The following is a 19448-nucleotide window of genomic DNA, read 5'->3' as shown; positions in this document are numbered from 1 at the left end:
GAAGAATTCCCCTTGAAATCAGGCACTAGGCAAGGATGCCCTCTCTCACCACTCCTATTCAATACAGTATTGGAAGTTCTAGCCAGAGCAATCAGGCAAGAAAAAGAAATAAAGGGTATTCAATTAGGAAAGGAGGAAGTCAAACTGTCTCTATTTGCAGATGACATGTTTGTATATTTAGAAGACCCCATCATCTCAGCCCCAAATCTTCTCAAACTGATAAGCAACTTCAGCAAAATGTCAGGATACAAAATCATTGTGCAGAAATCACAAGCATTCCTATATACCAATAACAGACAAACAGAGAGCCAAATCAAGAGTGAACTACCATTCACAATTGCTACAAAGAGAATAAAATACCTAGGAATACAACTAACAAAGGATGTAAAGGAACTCTTCAGGAGAACTACAAACCACTGCTCAACGAAATAAGAGAGGACACAAACAGATGGAAAAGCATCCCATGCTCATGATTAGGAAGAATTAATATCGTGAAAATGGTCATACTGCCCAAAGTAATCTATAGATTCAAAGCTGTCCCCAACAAGCTACCAATGACCTTCACAGAACTGGAAAAAAACGCTTTAAATTTCATATGGAACAAAAAGAGAGCCTGCATAGCCAAGACAATCCTAAGCAAAAAGAACAAAGCTGCAGGCATCACACTGCTGGACTTCAAACTATACTACAAAGCTACAGTAATCAAAACAGCATACTACTGGTACCAAAACAGAGACATAGACCAATGGAACAGAACAGAGGTCCCAGAAGAAGCACCACACATCTACAACCATCTGATCTTTGACAAACCTGGCAGAAACAAGCAATGGGGAAAGGACTCCATGTTTAATAAATGGTTTTGGAAAAACTGGCTAGCAACGTGCAGAAAGCAGAAACTGGACCCCTACCTGTCACCTTACACTAAAATTAACTCCAGATGGATTAAAGATTTAAACATAAAATCTAACACCATAAAAACACTAGAAGACAACATAGGTTAAACCATCCAGGACATAGGCATAGGCAAGGACTTCATGACTAAAACACCAAAAGCAATGCCAATAAAAGCCATGATAGACAAATGGGATCTAATTAAAATTCAGAGCTTCCACACAGCAAAAGAAACCATCATTAGAGCGAATCAGCAGCCAACAGAATGGGAAAAAGTTTTTGCAATCTACCAATCTGACAAAGGGCTCATATCCAGAATCTACAAAGAACTAAAACAGATATACAAGAAAAAATAAACAAGCCCATTCAAAAGTGGGTGAAGGATACGAACAGACACTTTTCAAAAGAAGACACATATGAGGCCAACAAACATATGAAAAAATGCTTATCATCACTGGCCGTTAGAGAAAGGCAAATCAAAACCACATTGAAATATCATCTCACACGTGTTAGAATGACAATCATTAAAAAATCTGGAGACAACAATGCTGGAGAGGATGCAGAGAAATAGGAACACTCTTATACAACTGGTGGGAGTGTAAATTAGTTCAACCACTGTGGAAGACAGTGTGGCGATTTCTCAAGGATCTAGAAATAGAAATTTCATTTGACCCAGCAATCCCATTACTGGGCATATACCCAAAGAACTATAAATCTTTCTACTATAAAGACACATGCACACGTATGTTCACTGCAGCACTGTGTACAATAGCAAGGACCTGGAACCAACCCAAATGTCCATCAGTGATAGACTGGACAAAGAAAATGTGGAACCTATACACCATGGAATACTATGCAGCCATAAAAAGATGAGTTCAGAAGATCCAAGATGGCTGGTTAGGAGCAGCTCAGGATTTCAGCTCTGAGTGAAAGGGCAGAGGGTGAGTGGACGCCACATTTCCAGATGGATTTTTATTGCCCACAGAGCAGGAGTTCCCAGGCGGAGGAGCCCCACGGGTCACCAGGGTGGCTGTTTTGGCTGGCGTGGCTGTTTTGCCTGCGTCCCAGTGCAGCGGCTCCCAGTGCAGAGTAAATGGGACTGTGTCCCCACTTAGCCAGCAAAGGGAGCTGAAACAGGGAGCCAGGCCAGGAGATTCCTGGGCAAAAAAGCACCACGAATCTCAGAGCCACGGTTTCAGCCAGTGCAGTGGGTCACCACATGGGAAATCACATAGATCCTGGCGCCTATTCAAAAGGAGATCAGGACACCTGGGAGAGAGCCTACAATTCAACTAAAAAACAAAATCCTCTGAGGCAGGGAGCCAGGTGATCAGGCCCGGCTGGTCCCACACCCACAAAAACAAAAACAGCAATTGGAAATGCTCTGGGTTGAGACTTTCACAGCAAGCACAGCAGAACCTGGGATGGTCCAGCTCTGTGTGGGAGGGATGTCTGCCATTAGTGAGGCACTCCACCACTATGGAGGCAGTCTGCCAGTCCTGAGGCAGCCTGCCATTGCCAAGGCAACCTGCCATTGCTGAGGCAACCCGCCATTACAGAGAGAGTCCGTCATTACAGAGGCGGGCCACCATTGCCGAGGCAGTTCTAACTACACCCATATGAACAGGACTGCAGGGAAGTTCACTCCGCAGCTGGGCAGAGCCCACAGCAGCTCAGCGAAGCCTCTGCAGGCTGAGAGTGACTAGGTTGCCTACTTGTGGGCAGGGCAGCCCTGAAGAAAAAAAAAGGCAGCAGCATAGTGGAAACTCATAAAACCCTAACACCCTGGGATAGAACACCTGGGGAAAAAAAGGGGGTTATGAGTTCTGCTGCTGCAGACTTAAACTTACCTGCCCAGCAGTTCTGAATGAACAACGGGCTCACAGCTCAGCACTTGAGCTACTATAAAGGACAGACTGTTTTCTCAAGCAGCTCCCTGACCCCATATATCCAAAGAGTCACCTCATAAAGGAGAGCTCAGACTGACATTTGGCAGGTATCGTTCCAGGACAAAGCAGAAGAAGAAACTGGTAGCAACCTTTACTGTTCAGCAACTGCTGCAAGTGATCCCCAGGCAAGCAGGGCCTAGAGTGGACCTCAGCAGTCCTACAGCAGAGAGGCCAGACAATTAAAAGGAAAACTAAGAAACAGAAATAAATTCATCATCAACAAACAGGACGTCCACTCAGAGACCCAATCAGACAGTCAGCAACTACAAAGTCGACAGGTGGATAAATCCACAAAGATGGGAAGAAACCAGTTCAAAAAAGATGAAAACACCCAAAACCAGAACACCTCGCCTCCTATAAGGGATCACAACTCCTCACCAGCAAAGGAACAAGACTGGATGTAGAATGAGTGTGATCAAATCACAGAATCAGCCTTCAGAAAGTGGGTAATAAGAAAATTCCATGAGCTAAAAGAACATGTTCTAACCCAATGCAAAGAAACTAAGAACCCTTGAAAAAAGATTTGACAAAATGCTAACGAGAATGGACAACTTAGAGAGGAATATAAGTGAATTGATGGAGCTGAAAAACACAACACGAGAACTTCGTGAAGCATGCACAAGTTTCAACTGCCGAATTGACCAAGCAGAAGAAAGGATATCAGAGGTCGAAGATCAACTCAATGAAATAAAATGAGAAGGCAAGATTAGAGAAAAAAGGGTAAAAAAGAATGAACAAAGTCAACAAGAAATATGGGACTATGTGAAAAGACCTAATCTATGTTTGATAGGTGTACCTGAATGTGATGAAGAGAATGAATCCAAGCTGGAAAATACTCTTCAGGATATTATCCAGGAAAACTTCCCCAACCTAGCAAGGCAGGCCAATATTCAAGTCCAGGAAATAAAGAGAATACCACAAAGATATTCCTTAAGAAGAGCAATCCCAAGACACATAATCGTCAGATTCACCAGGGTTGAAATAAAGGAGAAAATGCTAAGGGCAGCCAGAGAGAAAGGTCGGGTTACCCACAAAGGGAAGCCCATCAGACTCAGAGCAGACCTCTCAGTAGAAACTCTACAAGCCAGAAGAGAGTGGGGGCTGATATTCAACATCCTTAAAGAAAAGATCTTTCAACCCAGAAATTCATATCCAGTCAAACTAAGCTTCATAAATGAAGGAAAAACAAAATCCTTTGAGAACAAGCAAGTACTCAGAGATTTCATCACCACCAGACCTGCTTTACAAGAGCTCCTGAAAGAGGCACTACACATAGAAAAGAAAAACCAATACCAACCACTCCAAAAACATACCAAATGGCAAAGAGAATCAACACAATGAAGAATCTACATCAACCAATAGGCGAAACAGCCAACTAGCATCAAAATGGCAGTATCAAATTCACACATAACAATATTAACGCTAAACGTAAATGGACTAAATGCCCCAATCAAAAGACACAGACTGGCAAATTGGATAAAAAGCCAAAACCAATCAGTGTGCTGTATCCAGGAAACCCATCTCACATGCAAGGATACACAAAGGCTCAAAATAAAGGGATGGAGGAAGACTTACCAAGCAAATGGAGAGAGAAAAAAAAAAAGCAGGAGTTGCAATTCTCATCTCTGATAAAATAGACTTTAAAACAACAAAGATCAAAAGAGACAAAGAAGGACGTTACATAATGGTAAAATGATCAATGCAACAAGAAGAGCTAATGATCCTAAATATACATGCACCTAACACAGGAGCACCCAGATACATAAGGCAAGTTCTTAATGACTTACAAAGAGACTTAGACTCCCACACAATAATAGTGGGAGACTTTAACACACCATTGTCAATGTTAGACAGATCAACAAGACAGAAAATGAAGAAGGATATCCAGGACTTGAACTCAGACCTGGACCAATCAAACCTAATAGACATTTACAGAACTCTCCACCCCAAAGCCACAGAATATACATTCTTCTCAGCACCACATCACACCTACTCTAAAATCGACCACATAATTGGAAGTAAATCACTCCTCAGCAAATGCAAAAGAATGGAAACCATAACAAAGAGTCTCTCAGACCACAGTGCAATCAAGTTAGAACTCAGAATTCAGAAAACACCCCAATCAACTTTCTCTTGAATGTTGACTGGATAAACAATGAAATGAAGGCAGAAATAAAGATGTTCTTCAAAACCAACAAGAATGAAGACACCACATATCAGAATTTCTGGGACACATTTAAAGCAGTCTCTAGAGGAAAATATATAGCAATAAGTGCCCACATGAGAAGAAAGGAGAGATCTAAAATTGACATCCTATCATCAAAATTGAAAGAGCTAGAGGAGCAAGATCAAAAAAACTCAAAAGCTAGCAGAAGTCAAGAAATAACTAAGATCAGAGCAGAACTGAAGGAGATAGAGACACGAAAATCCCTTCAAAAAATCAATAAATCCAGGAGCTGGTTCTTTGAAAAGATCAACAAAATAGACAGACCACTAGCCAGATTAATAAAAAAGAAAAGAGAGAATAACCAAATAATGCAATAAAAAATGATAAAGGGGATATCACCACAGATTACACAGAAATTCAAACCATCATCAGAGATTATTACAAACAACTCTATGCACATAAACTAGAAAACCTGGAAGAAATGGATAAATTCCTGGACAGTTGCCTCCTCCCATGCCTAAACCAGGAAGAAGTTGAAACCCTGAATAGACCAATAACAAGGTCTGAAGTCGAGGCAGCAATTAAGAGCCTACCACCCAAAAGAAGCCCAGGTCCAGATGGGTTCACAGCCGAATTCTACCAGACATACAAAGAGGAGCTGGTACCATTCCTTCTGAAACTATTCCAAATAATCCAAAAAGAGGGAATCCTTCCCAAATCATTTTATGAGACCAACATCATCCTGATACCAAAACAGCAGAGACTCAACAAGAAAAGAAAACTCCAGGCCAATATCCATGATGAACATAGATGCAAAAATCTTCAGTAAAATACTGGCAAGCCGATTACAACAGCACATCAAAAAGCTTATCCACCATGATCAAGTAGGATTCATCCCAGGGATGCAAGGCTGGTTCAACATACGCAAGTCTATAAATGTAATTCACCACATAAACAGAACCAAACACAATAGCCACATGATTATCTCAATAGATGCAGAGAAGGCCTTCGACAAAATTCAACAGCCCTTTATGCTAAAAACCCTCAATAAACTAGGTATTGACAGAACGTATCTCAAAATAATAAAAGCTATTTATGACAAGCCAACAGCCAATATCATACTGAATGGGCAAAAACTGGAAGCATTCCTTTTGAAATCTGGCACTAGACAAGGATGCCCTCTCTCACCACTCCTATTTAATATAGTAGTAGAAGTTCTGGACACAGCAATCACGCAAGAAGAAGAAATAAAGGGTATTCAATTAGGAAAGGAGGACGTCAAATTGTCTCTATTTGCAGATGACATGATTGTATATTTAGAAGACCCCATCATCTCAGTCCAAAGTCTCCTGAAACTGATAAGCAGCTTCAGCAAAGTCTCAGGATACAAAATCGATGTGCAAAAATCACAAGCATTCCTATATGCCAATAACAGACTTAAAGAGAGGCAAATCAAGAATGAACTGCCATTCACAATTGCTACAAAGAGAATAAAATACCTAGGAATACAACTGACAAGGAACGTAAAGGACCTCTTCAAGGAGAACTACAAACCACTGCTCAATGAAATAAGAGAGGACACAAACAGATGGCGAAACATTCCATGTTCATGGTTAGGAAGAATCAATATCGTGAAAATGCCCATACAGCCCAAAGTAATTTACAGATTCAATGCTATCCCCAACAAGCTACCAATGACCTTCTTCACAGAACTGGAAAAAACCACCTTAAACTTCATATGGAACCAAAAGAGAGCCTGCATAGCCAAGTCAATTCTAAGCAGAACGAACAAAGCGGGAGGCATCAGACTACCAGACATCAAACTATACTCTGAGGCTACAGTAATCAAAACAGCATGGTACTGGTACTGAAACAGAGATATAGACCAATGGAACAGAACAGAGGCCTTGGAGACAACACAACATATCTACAATCATCCAATCTTTGATAAACCTGACAAAAACAAGCAATGGGGAAAGGGTTCCCTGTTTAATAAATGGTGTTGGGAAAACTGGCTAGCCATATGCAGAAAGCAGAAACTGGACCCCTTCCTGACACCTTACACTAAAATTAACTCCAGGTGGATTAAAGACTTAAACATAAGACCTAACACCATAAAAACCCTAGAAGAAAATCTAGGCAAAACCATTGAGGACATAGGCATAGGCAAGGACTTCATGACCAAAACACTAAAAGCAACAAAAGCCAAAATAGACAAATGGGACCTAATCAAACTCCACAGCTTCTGCACGGCAAAAGAAACAGTGATTAGAGTGAATTTGCAACCAACAGAATGGGAAAAAATTTTTCAGCTTACCCATCTGACAAAGGGCTGATATCCAGAATTTACAATGAAGTAAAACAGATTTACAAGAAAAAAACAAATAAGCCCGTTCAAAAGTGGGCAAAGGATATGAACAGATACTTTACAAAAGAAGACATACATGAGGCCAACAAACATATGAAAAAATGCTCATCATCACTGGTCATTAGAGAAATGCAAATCAAAACTACATTGAGATACCATCTCACGCCAGTTAGAACAGCGATCATTAAAAAATCTGGAGACAACAGATGCTGGAGATGATGTGGAGAAATAGGAACACATTTACACCGTTGGTGGGAGTGTAAATTAGTTCAACCATTTTGGAAGACAGTGTGGTGATTCCTCAAGGACCTAGAAATAGAAATTCCATTTGACCCAGCAATCCCATTACTGGGCATATATCCAAAGGATTATAAATCATTCTACTATAAGGACACATGCACATGAATGTTCGTTGCAGCACAGTTTACAATAGCAAAGACCTGGAACCAACCCAAATTCCCATCTATGATACACTTGACAGGAAAAATATTGCACATATACACCATGGAATATTATGCAGCCATCAAAAACGATGAGTTCGTGTCCTATGTAGGGACATGGATGAACCTGGAAACCATCATTCTCAGCAAACTGACACAAGAACACAAAATCAAACACCGCACGTTCTCACTGATAGGTGAGTGTTGAACAATGAGAACACATGGACACAGGGAGGGGAGCACTATGCACTCGGGTCTGTCGGGGAGAAGTAAGGGAGGGACAGCAGGGGTGGGGAGTTGGGGAGAGATAGCATGGGGAGAAATGCCAGATATAGGTGAAGGGGAGGAAGGCAGCAAATCACACTGCACTATGCACCTATGCAACAATCTTACATGTTCTTCACTTGTACCCCAAAACTTAAAATGCAATGAAAAAAAAAAAAAGCAAACGATGAATTCTTGTCCTTTGTAGGGACTTGGATGATTCTGGAAACCATCATTCTCAGCAAACTGACACAAGAACAGAAAGCCAAAAACCACGTGTTCTCACTCATAGGTGGGTGTTGAGCAATGAGAACACATGGACGCAGAGAGAGGAGCATCACACACTGGGGGCAGTTGGGGGGTTTAGGGGAGAGACAGCGGGGCATCCGGAGGGAAGAGAGAGTGGGGAGGCATAACATGGGGAGAAATGCTAGATATGGTATGCACCTAAAGATAACGAAATAAATTAAAATTAAAATAAAAAATAAACATGATTTTAAAATACAAATAATCATCCTTAATAAAATAAATAATGGATATGCCATAAAAATATGCTCATATGTTTTCTTTCTCTCCTATCTGATCATCCTGTTTACTAGAAAATATTAATTAAAAATCAACAAAAATGTGGAATTTGATTGATGCAGTGCAGTGCAGCCAAGCTTTTCAGCTGTGGAGTTTAGTGCCTGAAGTTCTTTGTGCTGGCACCAGAACCAGATCTCCAGATGAGCGGGTTTGTCTCAGTGACTCTTCACAAACCTGAACTTCTTCCCAAGCTCGTTAATGACCTTATCATTTTGCCAGTTATCCAGGTTTAGGTTTTCTCTTCAGGGTTCTTTTCCCCCTTCCTTCCTATTCCCTTTGTTGCTGCTGCAGTTCGAGACAACGTAATCTCGTTCCTAACTGTTCTACCCTCTTGAATTCATCTGGTACATTACAGCCTGATGAATCACCTTAATATAAGTCATTAAACACATTAGAAATAATTCTAAGTAAATAATTATAATAAGTGTAAATAAAGCAAAAGATAGAAAATGACAAAAATGAAAATGTGAATGAGAATCACCACAACCTTAAAGCAATAATAACCCAGCTATACCAAAAATGCACAGAAAACACCTGCAATTAGAAGCTTTAAGAAGTTATAAGAAAAACATCTAAAACATAACAGTTCAGAAAAGTTGAAAGTAAAAGATTGGCAAAAGATATGCCACAAAATACATAGAGAAAGCTGGTATAGCTATATTTTCAAATAAAAAATATATTTGGACAAACATCATAATAAATAATGACAGTTACTAAATTTTTTTAATGATAAAGAAGAGAAAAAGCTGCAATTATTTTTAATGTTTAGCTTTTCTTTGTAAAAAACTTATATAAAAAATCTTAAACAATCTTTTGATTAAATTTAAAAATCTATTGCTGCACAATTTAACTAATTAAAAGATTTCCAGATGTCTTGACTCCAAGAGATTTCTTTCCAACCTGACCTTTCATTTCTCACACTTCCAGATTTCTCTTTAGCAAACACGATCTGAAATCATTTGTAGGTAATCAGCACTTCAAGCATATGGAGGCTCTGGCTGAGGCAGCAGAGTTCTGGGAGACAGAACCCTGGGAGACTCAGTGTCCCCCCCAGAGACCCAGACTTGGGCTAAGCCCACCAAGCCAGGGCTCCTACACAGGACCTATGTGGCCAGCCTGGGCTCATTCTTCCCCGTCAGTCCTCCTGGTCTCTCTGAGGGCTGCCAATCCACCAGAGTGTGGCTCTCCTTCCAAAAGCTGGAGATTCATTCCTCTTTGATTCTCATCAGTTCCCATCTTCCTCCTCCACACAGTTTCAGAACCAAGGAATGAAACTTCTTAAGGCTCTGCCGATGTCCCACACTGATGAACATCATCCCCAACTGCTGGCCGATGTGATAGAGCTCGCTCTCCCCGTCCTCTGTCAGGGCACTGGTGGCTTCATCAAGCACTGCGTACTTCAGCTGCAGGTAGAATAGTCGGGCAAAGGAGAGCCGTTGCATCTCCCCACCGGGGACAGAACATCATACAAGTTCCAATCCACCTGCTGGTCCAGACCCTCTGTCCTTGCCACCAAGCTGGACAGGCCTGCCAATTCCAAGAACCTCAAGATCCTCTCATCATCAGTAGAACCTGAGTCAGGGTAAATCTCCTTCAGGGGATATATCACCTGCTCCCGAAGGGTCCCGTCAGTGAATAATGGCTTTTGTGGCAGAAATAGCACCCCATGGGGCCCAAAGACTGTCAGCATCTGCACTGAGCCCCATGTGCTCATCCAGAGGCCACCCAGAACCCAGAACAAGGAGATCTTACCAGTGCCCATGTTGCCTGTGATGAGCAGGCTCTGTCCCTTGGAGATCTGTAGGCTCAGATCCTTGATTAGGGGTTTGTCAGGTGAGGGAGCAGAGATGGAGACCCACTCAAGGAGAAATGCCGTGTCTGCTGGCTCTGCTGCTGGACATCCCGGGGCCTTGTCCAAGCCCCACTCACTCTCACCCAGGATCTCACAGTCCTGTGACTTCAGAGACATGTCCAGCAGCGTCTCCCGAAGCTGCCCAATCCTGTGCGTGTAGCCAGCCACATCCGAGAGCCTTGTGGACAGGTCGCTGAGCTGAGTGAAGCAGCTGATGAGGTAGATGCACACAAGGCGTTCTTGCTGACCAGGATGCTAAGCTCTGCGGGACTCAGTTCTCCATAGACCCCACTGAAAATGGGGATTGCGATGACAACGTAACTCAGGATGCTGCCCAGATAGTCAAAGGTGTTGATGCTGTGTACAGCCAGAGTTCCTTGGACATCAGCTCCCTGTCGGTCTGAAGGAGTCTCTGCAGCCTGTGGTCTGTCCTCATTTGCTCCACATGCCCATCTCTGTAGAGCAGGCTCCACATTCACCTGAATCTGCATGTGCTTGAACCTAAAATCTCCCTCCAGCTTCTCCTGATGCACCAGCTTCGTCACAATGGGCCCCATCAAAGTTTTGTTCACTAGAGTCCGCAGGATGAAATACCCAAAGATGCTCACAGGCCAGAGCCAGCCTGTGCTTTGGAAGCACTGGTAAGTGTAGGAGATGAGGGTGAAGGGGTAGACGATCAGCTTGCTGGCCATGCTGCTGAGCTGCCGGCAGAATCGCTCCACATCCTGGCCGATGCGCTGGTCTGGGTTATCGATGTCATCACACGTTCAGAGCGTAGTGCACACGGCCCGTGGAGTTCAGAACAATGAGCATGACAGCCAGGAATGTCAGAGTCTTAAATGCTTCCAAGTCTTTGTTTCCCAGGACCCCATAGTATGGACTGGGGATCAAGCCAACCTGGTAGATCACCAATTTCTCTGGCGCCAGCTCTGGGCGCAGGCCCTGAGACTGCCATGACCTGACACCCAATGGACTGCCTTAATTTGTTTGTAAAGCTGACAAGGAAGAAATAAACATTTCTGAACCTGGATGCATCTCAACTCATCATCTCAAATTGCAGGAAACAAAAATGACAGAATTAGAGGTAGTGTTTGACAAATCTATTAACATAATGGTCATTGATAGATCAATTCGATAATATATTTTTAAGCACGTAGATGATTTGAACAATATGGTTAAAAAGCTGATAGAGTGTACAGTTATGGACTATTCTTCCCAATAAATGCAAAAATATATATTTTTCAGGCATGAATTAATCCTTTATGAAAAATGTTCTCCTCAACATAATAATAGCAAACACATTACATTTATTTGTGCCAGGCAGTGTTGCAAACAATTTAGAATACATTTAGTCCTCACAACAATTCCAGGGGTTTGGCATAGAAATATTCCCTTTTTATAGATGAGAAAGCCAAGGCACAAAGAGGCTAAGTGATTTTTCCAAGGTCATACAGTCAGAAAATGGAAGAGCTGGGATTTCCAAAGTCTGTTCTCTTACCTACTGCATAATATTGCCGAAAAATATGCACTACTTGGGAATTAAGCTAATAAAAATATGTGCAATCTTATGGAGAACATTATAAAATCTGTGGACAATATTAAAGAGGACCTAGAGAAAAGAAGAGCTCATGCTCATGATATGAAAGAATCAATGGCAAAAGAGTCAGTTTTTCCTAAATGAATGTATAGATTCAAATCTACAACATTGTTGTAGACAGGCAAAGTTAATTCAGAAATGTATATGAACTATCAAAGGACAGAGAATAGTGAAGATATTTGTAAGAAGAATAAAGTAAGAGGCTTAGTCAGCCAGCTACCAAGACTTCTAATAAAGATATAAAACAATTTCAGACAGTGTAGTATGAAACAGAGCTCGACAAAATGACTAATGAAACAGATTGGAGAGACTGGAACAGACTCACGCATACACAGAAACTTGATTTAAGGTGGAGCTTTAATTACATGTCAGGTAAAAAATGGAGTTTCAATTAGAGAGAATATGTTGTACATAACAGAAAAATAAATTTGGGTCCCAAACTCTAACCACAATAAAAAATAACCTGTGTGGGTTAAAAACTTAAGTCAAAGACAAAATCGTTTTTTAAAATTTAGAATACAAATAGAAACTACTTTTTCTTTGTGTAAGAAGGATGTTTTTTAGACTAGATAGAATCATGAACCATAAATATATATCTGTTTTATGGCATTAAAATTAGGAACTTGTGTTTATCATAAATACCATAAAAAAGCATAAAGTAAGTCACACACTGGGAAATAGTGTTTCTATTTGCAGCACATGAAGGATTGGTTTTAAAATATATAAAGAGCTAAAAAGTAAATAAAGACAATCCACATAGAAATGAGCATTATAAGAAAGAGGAAAACAGAATAGACTAATAAACATATCGAATTGATAAGGAAGTGCTGGATAGAAAAGAGCTTGGTCCTTTTAAATGATATGAAAGTGGGGGAAGAGAAGTGCAGGGAATGGAAGGGCATGGTCCCTAGCTAGGCCTCCAGCCCCACGGACCTAGGTGAGGACAGGCATTTTTCCTTTCATGTCAAAATGTTGCATTTCCCAAGACCACCCTGGCCTGCCATGGCCCCATCCTGGGCCTATAAAAACCTGAGACCCTCGTGGTCAGACACTCAAGAGGCTGGACCTCAAGAAGAGCAGGTTGGCGGAAGAAGACACAAGCAGCTGCATGTAGAGAGGCCATCGGGAGCACACTGACAGGACATCGGGAGCACACCGACAGGACATCGGAAGCACACCGACAGGCACCAGCACACTGGCAGGCCATCCACCAACAGAATGACATGGAGCTTGGCTGGGGCAGTGGGAGGAGAGCCCGGGCCATTGAGCAGCAGACTCCAAGGGCAAATCATCTCCCTTCTGGCTCCCTGATCTCCCAAGAGCTACTTCCACTCAATAAAGCCTTGCAACTCATTCTCCAGACCCAGATGTGATCACATTCTTCTAGTACACCAAGGCAAGAACGCAGGATACAGAAAGCCCTCTGTCCTGGCAACAAAGTAGAGGGTCCAACTGAGCTGGTTAACAGCAGCTGCCAAAACTAAAAGAGCACACAGTAGCACCTGCCAGCTGGGGCTTCAAGAGCTGTAAACATCCACCCCTAGACGCTGCTGTGGGGTCAGAGCCCCACCGCCTGCTGGTCTGTATGCTCCCCTAGAGGTCTGAGCAGTGGGGCACTGAAGAAGCGAGCCACACCCCCATCACACTCCATGCAAGTAGGACAAGGGAACTTTTCCCATTTCAAAATAATGCTCAACTTCATTAGGTATCAGGGGAAGGAAGATTTTAAACCGCAATATAATGCCATTTCAAACCAACTGCAGAAAATTAAAAGGAAAATCATAAGTCCGATCATGCCCACTCAGTGTGTGTGAGAACGTGGTGCTCTAGGAGCACCTCTGCATAATTAGTATGAGTCAGAATTGGCTCAAGCACTAACTTCTTAGTAAATGTATTATAACAATGTGCATATCCTATGCCCAGGAGTGCCCCCAGAGAACTCTTTTAATATGCACCAGTCTGAGCATAAAAGAATGTTCGCAGCACATCATAGTATTACAAAACTAAAACACCCAAATGCCCACCAAGTGAATACATAAACTGCACCATTTTAAAAAACGTTAATCCTATATAGCAGTGAACACAACTGATTTACAGCTACACATTACAACTTGGATGAACTAGGAACTAGGTTCAGAATATTCAGAAAAAAATATACAGGTTTCAGAAGAACCATTCTGTATTCCATATGGTTGAACATATATAAACATACAAAGCTAAATAACACATTGTTTAGAGCTACAAACTTATGTGGCATAATTATAAAGCAAGATAATAATAAACATAAAATTCAAAATAGTGGTTCAGGCATGCACAGAACTGCAATGTCATAATCATGTTCTTTTTCTAAAAGTGGGTGTTGAGTAGACGTCATTCACTGAATCTTTGAAGGCAAGTTGATATCGTAGCATTGTATTTATCACTCAAGTATTGTAGATCTGCCATTGAAGTCTTATGCCATTGTTCTAAAAGTGTAATAGAGAAACAGTGAAAATGAAAGACCCATTTCAGCTCTTGATGACACCAAATGCATAAAGACAGGCACAGGTTGCTTCTTCTCCTTGAGATAATTGTTAGAACCTGGCATGCCTTATGCTATGATCTGGGCAAGCTCTCTGAGCCAGTCAGAAGTGGAGAGAGAGAAAGAGAGTGGGCCTTAGAAAATTAGGTTCAGAAGAGGATATGATCAGCACAGTTGAAGCCAGAGAGAAGGAAGATGTCAGATTTCATGGAATAGCAACAAAAGAGTTTGAGATCACATATGACACATACCCTAAGGACACTCAGAATATTCTGGAAGGGTTTTGAGGAGTGACTTGATGAACTCCCACAACAACATGGAGAAAAGAGTAGATTCAGGAAAATAGTTTCATAACTGCCTAAAGTTGGCATTTTATTTTTATTTTATTTTATTTTATGTTAAGTTCTGGGGTACATGTGCAAAACATGCAGGTTTGTTATATAGGTATACACGTGCCATGGTGGTTTGCTGTCCCCATCAACCCATCATCTACATTAGATATTTCTCCTAAAGCTATCCCTCCCCTAGCTCCCCACCACCCAACAGGCCCTGGTATGTGATGCTCCCCTCTTTGTGTTAATGTGTTTTCATTGTTCAACTCCCACTTACGAGTGAGAACATGTGGTGTTTGATTTTCTGTTCTTGTGTTAGTTTGCTGAGAATGATAGTTTCCAGCTTCAGCCATGTCCCTGAAAAGGACATAAACTCATCCTTTTTCATGGCTGCATAGTATCCCACAGTGTATGTGTGCCACATTTTCTAAGAAAACTGGACATCTGTTATTTGTGAACTTATAATGAATAATATTAAATTACTGTGGCCAGAGAGTGCATATGTGTTTCATCCTAGTAGTACCTTACCAAATGAATAAGAATAAACACTTTTTGCATAAATGCATAAATCCAACAGAACATCTATAAAACATCTTTAAGTGTGTCTGATGCTAGATATGAGGGATAACATTTTTTTAAAAAGAAGATGGTGCATGATTATGGTAGCACTGAAGTCCTCTTGAATTAGTCTAATACTATTAGGTGTAACAAAATTTAACTCAATATCTAATCTAGGACAAATATGGATGTGGAAAGAGGCCTGTGCAAACACATGTTTCCTTCAACTTATAAAGGGAATGAGAAATGAGTGTAATAGAGAGAGACAGTAATTTAGGTAGACTGGATATCAGAAATTCACACACACACACACACACACACACACACACACACACACACGCAAATGCATTCACGATTCTCTTGAATATATACCAGCCCTAGAAAGCTCAGTCCTTTCCAGCTTGGCAATGCCATTGGTATCCAGCACCCCAGGAAGTCACTCTCCCTGAATGCTCCTGGCTAAAATTCAGAGGTTCTGCAAATTACTTCTGTAATGGGCAACGGAGATGAAAAACTGGATGAAATTCAACATAGGAAAAGCTGATTTGAGTATAAAATGTTTTCTAATGGTGGAGTCTATTAGGTCTTGAAATAATCTCAGCAGGTGAATGTGAAGGCTGTATCAAAAAAAGACTTAAAAAACAGCAAAGAATTTTAGATTTAAACTGTCAATAGGGTAAATGTCTGCAGCAGGCAAGACACAGACCTTGAGAACATGACCAGGGTTATAGCACTTTTTGAAAACTTATGTGTTAACTGCTGTGTGCTGGAAAGTAAAGGAAATTGCAGTTTCAAACAACTGTTATTTTCCTTTTATAAAAATCAGTTTAATTTTCAAAAATATGTTTTCCTAATATAAACAATATTAGGCTGGATGGTCTGGAACTAAAAAGGAGTAGCTGTGAGTCTGCCATAATTAGAGTTTGTCTAACACCTCATGTTTAAGTTCAAGAATTTTTGAGTTTCCACCATGAATGGAAATTTTGCTAATGACCACACAGTGGGTAAACCAAAGTGCTGCTGCTGCTCCGTTAAGATTTTGGTCCTTTTCTTTCTAGGTCTTGCAAGCAATGTGTTCATGTACATAAATGACCACAATCCCATTTGTAAAGAGAAAAGAAAGAAGTTTATTGTATAGAGCACACCGTGGACTTCACCCCGGGTGGTCCTCTGAGACTTGCATGTCTTTCTGTCACTAAAACAGAAGATGAAGTTTAAGTGCCTTCTTGTTTATTTAACTTAAAAATAGCAGCCACTGTATGGTTCAGAACTAAGTCCTTTTAATAAAAAATGGCTCCTTCTTCCTCAGACACCATCCATGACTGAGGTGATGCACATTTTAAGATTAAGGTGCTACCACAATCCTGTGGGCTTTTCTATTTCACAGAATTTACTACCTTTTTGCTAAATGCCTACAGAGGATTCGTGAAGTTCATGCTTTCTCTTTCAAACCTACTGAAACTCTTCAGTTGTGAGAATAGCCTAATGAAAGTAGCCTCTTTATCCTCCTCCTGCACTTGCAGACTGGTCTGAAATGAGTATCTCACATAGGTAGGCATGGCCTCAATGTGTTTGGGGGCTATTTGGATGGACAAAGAAAAGTCCCAGAGAGAGACAGAACCAGTCTAGAGGTAAACAGGCTGCAAATGCTAGCAGCTGTGCCATTACAAATAAGCCTGCATTCCCCACTGTCATCTCACTTATCAATTTTGACAGGTGACTGTCTTGACTCCTTGGAATATTTATCAAGAAGGACAAATTGTGCTGAATGTCAAGTTTGTCAGAATGACTTTGGTCAGTGATTGACTATATAGACAATTGGGCTCATAACCACTTGTCATGCATGGGAAAGATAACAGTGGACCTAAATAATTTGTGCTTATTTTAAAAAGGCCCCTATTTACTTACTTGACTCTATTCTATTCTCAACATTCTAGTTCTAGTTCTTTCCATATCCCTCCTGGACTATAAACATTGGCCCCTCATTTATTGCTTTTCTTTGGGTTTTGCTTCTCCAATTTGTCCTCCAAATTCCTACAAAAATGGGTCTATCTGGAATGCTAATCTGACCTCCATGACACCTTTTCTAATATGGAATTGTCTTCCTGTTATCTGTAGCATAAAGTCCAAGTTTCTCATTATGAAAGGCTTTTCTTTATATGGCCCTGCACATCGTCTTTCTTCACTTCTTGTAATATAATTCTCCGGTTAGACTGACCTATTTGCCATTCCTGGAAACTCCTATCCTTGTCAGCACCTTCACACCTTGCCACCTGCTCTTGCCTTAATTGTCTGCCTGTTCAACATTCTGCTCAGGTATCATTTCCTCACTGACCATTTCGCAAAGAGTCAGCCACTGGCTGCTCGGTGCCGTGTCTGTATTTTATTATTGTGAATGTCTCACAGTAGTGTGATTATATATGTCTTCCTGTTTCCACATCTACACCAAACAGAAGCAAGTGCCCTATTTATTTTGGCTTACCAATGTTCAGTATAGAATCTGAAATATCGTATTGCTCAAAAATATTTATTTCTGAACTTAATTGGGTCACTATGGCTTTCAGAGAGCTGAAAGAAAAGCATCAATATATTACAGTAGAAGTGAAAGTCATTTCAAAATCTTTGGGTCTAAAAGCAAAATTTAGTAAAGTATAAAAATGTCTTAAACATTGTGTATTTAGTTAGATATTATGGGAATACCATGATCTGTGTTTCTATGAATAAGAATTCAGACTATGAAGTAGTACAATTTTATATCTTTGACTACTTATGAGCATAAAGTTGTGAAACTAAGGACTGAGACAGGTGTCTAATACAAGGGTGTGTGTGAAACTTAAAAAGCAGTGAAAGAAAAATATTTTATAAATATTGGGAAAAATTTCTTCATTTTGTAGTAACGTATGTTTAATAAAACATTTAATTTATTTCATCAGGACTTTCCTTATGCTCCACATTCCAACAATTACCATCATGTTTTAAAATAAACAAGACAACTCTTCATAGATGGGAAATGATGAGAAATCCCTGGACAATGAAAAACAGAAGGGATTATGTTAAAGCCTGAAGCTCAGGCAAAATGGAATGAGAACCAAGAGGTTTATTCTCCAGCACTAGTGAACCAGACCGGCTCTGATCATGGAGCTTCCAAACAAATGGGGTGAAGGGGTGCAGTGGACACTGAGGGTTCCTCCAGCCTTGTCCTTTCTGCCAGCTCAGAATGCCAAGAGCCACAGGTCAGCTCGCTTAAGCCTCCCATATCCCTAAGACATGTTTTTATTAGCCCTGCATTCAGATACAGGAAACTGAGCTTTATTCCAGGTAGAGTTGTCCTAGAATTGGAAGGAAGGGCAGTGTGGTACTGTAGAGGCAAAGGAGAAAGAGGCTCTCAGGAAGATGCAGATGGCCAGCTGCACCAGGTGCTGTTGAGATAATGAGGTAGTGGAAGGTAGGTTTGGATTTGGTCATTCAACAATTACTTATCATCCTCAAATCAGATTTCAATGGGTTGAGAAACGAATGAGATTTTTTTTAAATGGCAGAGAATCAAAGTACTATTTTACAATGTTTGGGCAAAGGAAGAATAGAGAATATGGAAGTCAAATATCCAAATGGGCTTAATTTGAAGTTGTTGTTGTTTTTTTTAATAAAAGACAATTTAATACATTGGAGCCCACTATGTTTCTCAGAGCACTCTTCCTTGTGCGTGGCTCAGAATCATGTTTCAAGTGCGTGTGCTCAGACCCTATCATCCACAAGGTATGGAGTTTCTTTTCCATTTTTTCCTTCCTTCATAAATATTCTTCATCATAGGTGATGAAATTGAGTCTTACAATGGTTGAATGATGGAATAGAGATATATATCTACATCTCTGTAGATCTCTCTATATCTGTATCTTACATATCTGCATTCCATAACTTATATGG

At 40.8% G+C, this 19448-nt stretch overlaps 1 pseudogene; it reads right to left on the bottom strand.

The window, feature by feature from the left end:
• Positions 1–9801: 9801 nt before the first annotated feature.
• On the bottom strand, positions 9802–11344 carry LOC105734012 (lysosomal cobalamin transporter ABCD4-like; annotated as a pseudogene).
• Positions 11345–19448: the final 8104 nt, after the last annotated feature.

The sequence above is a fragment of the Aotus nancymaae genome, unplaced genomic scaffold (genome assembly GCF_030222135.1).
Source record: "Aotus nancymaae isolate 86718 unplaced genomic scaffold, 86718_ANA_hifiasm-v0.15.2.pri h1tg000049l, whole genome shotgun sequence".
Lineage (NCBI taxonomy): Eukaryota > Metazoa > Chordata > Mammalia > Primates > Aotidae > Aotus > Aotus nancymaae.
The sequence above is the reverse complement of the archived record's forward strand: the minus strand, read 5'-3'. Positions and strand labels throughout refer to the sequence as shown.